Consider the following 2,382-nt stretch of genomic DNA (forward strand, 5'->3'; position numbering starts at 1 on the left):
CCTTACCTGCCCAGAGTTTTCTGTGTGTGGATGAAGCCTCATAGGCTTTTCCCAGTCCCCTTGAGCATGTCACCTGGTATTGTCCTTGCTCTGCATGTGCTTTCATGGTTATATTGGTGAGGCTTTATGAGTGTAGCTTCTGATGTTACAAGGACATGAAATTTCACAGCGAAGTCTCTGATCTTCTGGCTCTTGCAATTTTTCTACTCCCCTTCCCCGAACCTTAGCTGTGGGACCATCTTACAGATGCACCCATTGGAACTGAGTTCTACAACTCTGCCTTTGGATCCGTTTTGGTCTTTTTGTAATGGTGCCTGTCATTGCAAAGATAAGTTTCTTCGATGAGGGGTTAGGGCTTCACTTATCTATGAGTACAAGAGCAAAAGTTTAAGTTTTGATTAGGGGTTATACTGGTTTAATAAAGTAGTGGTTGTATATTATCTTCTATAACCATGACTTCAGTGGAACTTCGTAGTTGGTTAGGTATCCAGGTATACTGCCCTCCAGCTGAGTGGGTCTTAAGTCCAACTTGAGAAGTGCCTACTATACTACATACTTGGGGTTATCATGCCAGGATGACCATCGATGTAATTTTTTATTGGGTATTTTTTTTACTTACATTTCAAATGTTATCCCCTTTCACAGTTTCCCTCCCTCCCAGAAACCCCCTATCACATCCTCCCTCCCCTGGCGTAGGACTGTTTGCAGTAGATGATGGTCAAAGCAGAGACTCAAAAAAATGTTCAGTCTGCCAAGAATAAGTGACTGTGATTGCTTAGCCCTAAATTGATATCTTTATTAGTTCCTCGGCTCCTGGTGCTTCTGCAGCTCATGAAACCTTGTAAAAGAGGAGACAGAAAAAAAAAAAGCAGGAGACAGAGTATGGGAGGAGTGCAGTGAAGTGTCTTTCAAACATGTGGTTATTGTATATATGAATCCACAGGAACTGTAGTGACTTGTATAAAATCTGTGTAAGAGCTAGCCACACAAATGTCTGGCATAGATGAGGAGGTGGTCTCTAGGCTGCTTCCCTGATTGAGGGGCTAGTGTCAGTTTATATTTTTTATGGCAATACAACTGACCTTTATTCTTGCAGCTTTGATATAAAAAATAATGTTTTTCTGAAGCTGCATAAGTTAGAAAATTTATATTGTTTAAAAAGTATATCTCCGACACAGCAAAATCCAACATTTCTCTAAGAGGACATCTCAAGGCTTTCTTAGGCAGGAAAATCACTACTGTAGCACAAATATAAGCAAATAAAGTCAACAGCTACTCATGTTCTGGGTCTCTTCAGATAATTCTTTTTTTAAATGTGTTTTGCTTGCATGTATGTCTGTGTGATGGTATTAGATCATCTGGAACTGGAGTTACAGAGAGATATGAACTGCCATGTGGGTGCTGGGAATTGAACCAGGGTCCTCTGGAAGAGCAGACAGTGTTCTTAACCCCTGAGCCATGTCTCCAGCCTCTTGGGTCTCTTCTGAATTAACATTTGGGACCACAGATCAAATAAAGAATGAGATTTTGATTATTGGACTGACAAAATGACTCTAAAATGGTCCTCAATTCACTGTTAAGCATTTCTATTACCAACAAAGGCAAGAAAAGAATGACAGAAGAATCATGAATAAGCACTAGGCCAAAATTAATTTAATTAGGCAAGAAAATAAATTGACTTACACAGTCTTTGCCAGGCATGGTATAACACACATTTGATGAAAAATATGGAAGACTTCATGATTTTGCGTGTCATCCTTGAGCAGGGACCATGCTAATCTTCTCTGTATCATCTCAATTCTAGTATATCTGCTGCCGAAGCAGGCAGTTTATAGTTTCTGTGGGGAGAATATATCATTCTTCTTCATTGGCATGGGTGCTAGAAGGCTTCCTGGGCTCCAGTGGATGTCACTATACCTTTGTACGTATCAGCAGTCCCAATTTGTCTTAATGAGCTATTAAAAAAGAAATGTGTGGAAGTATTGGAAGGGGGATGTTTTAGGGAGAAAAAGGAGTAGTTTGTTGGTGTGAAATGGGTGTATATAAAATCATTTTTCTTTATGTATATGTATGAAGTTCCCAAAGAATAAATAATACCTTATAGTTAGTCAGATAATTTTATTCATTTTTTTCTAAGAGAACCCTTATGTGTCTTCATAAAACTATGAGATTAGCCTTTATCCATTGAAAGGTTGGGTAGGTTTTTTTGTTTAAGTTACAGAGAAGGCAAGCAAGCACATATGAGTACAACTGTTTTGATTCTTCCTCTGAAATGCTGGTAGCCATTCTTCTGTTAAGTCTGCTGCCTTATTTTCCCAAGCTTACATGTAGCCTTACATTTGGGGGTCAAGAGAGTTCATAACTTTGGGTTTGGAACAGACT

At 39.2% G+C, this 2,382-nt stretch overlaps 1 non-coding gene across 1 annotated transcript; it reads right to left on the reverse strand.

Annotated features, from left to right (window-relative positions):
* Positions 1 to 1,721: 1,721 nt before the first annotated feature.
* On the reverse strand, positions 1,722 to 1,824 carry LOC115064768. Its single transcript, XR_003844588.1, has one exon. It is a non-coding gene; the product is annotated as a U6 spliceosomal RNA (small nuclear RNA).
* Positions 1,825 to 2,382: the final 558 nt, after the last annotated feature.

This window comes from Mus pahari, chromosome 9 (genome assembly GCF_900095145.1).
Source record: "Mus pahari chromosome 9, PAHARI_EIJ_v1.1, whole genome shotgun sequence".
NCBI lineage: Eukaryota > Metazoa > Chordata > Mammalia > Rodentia > Muridae > Mus > Mus pahari.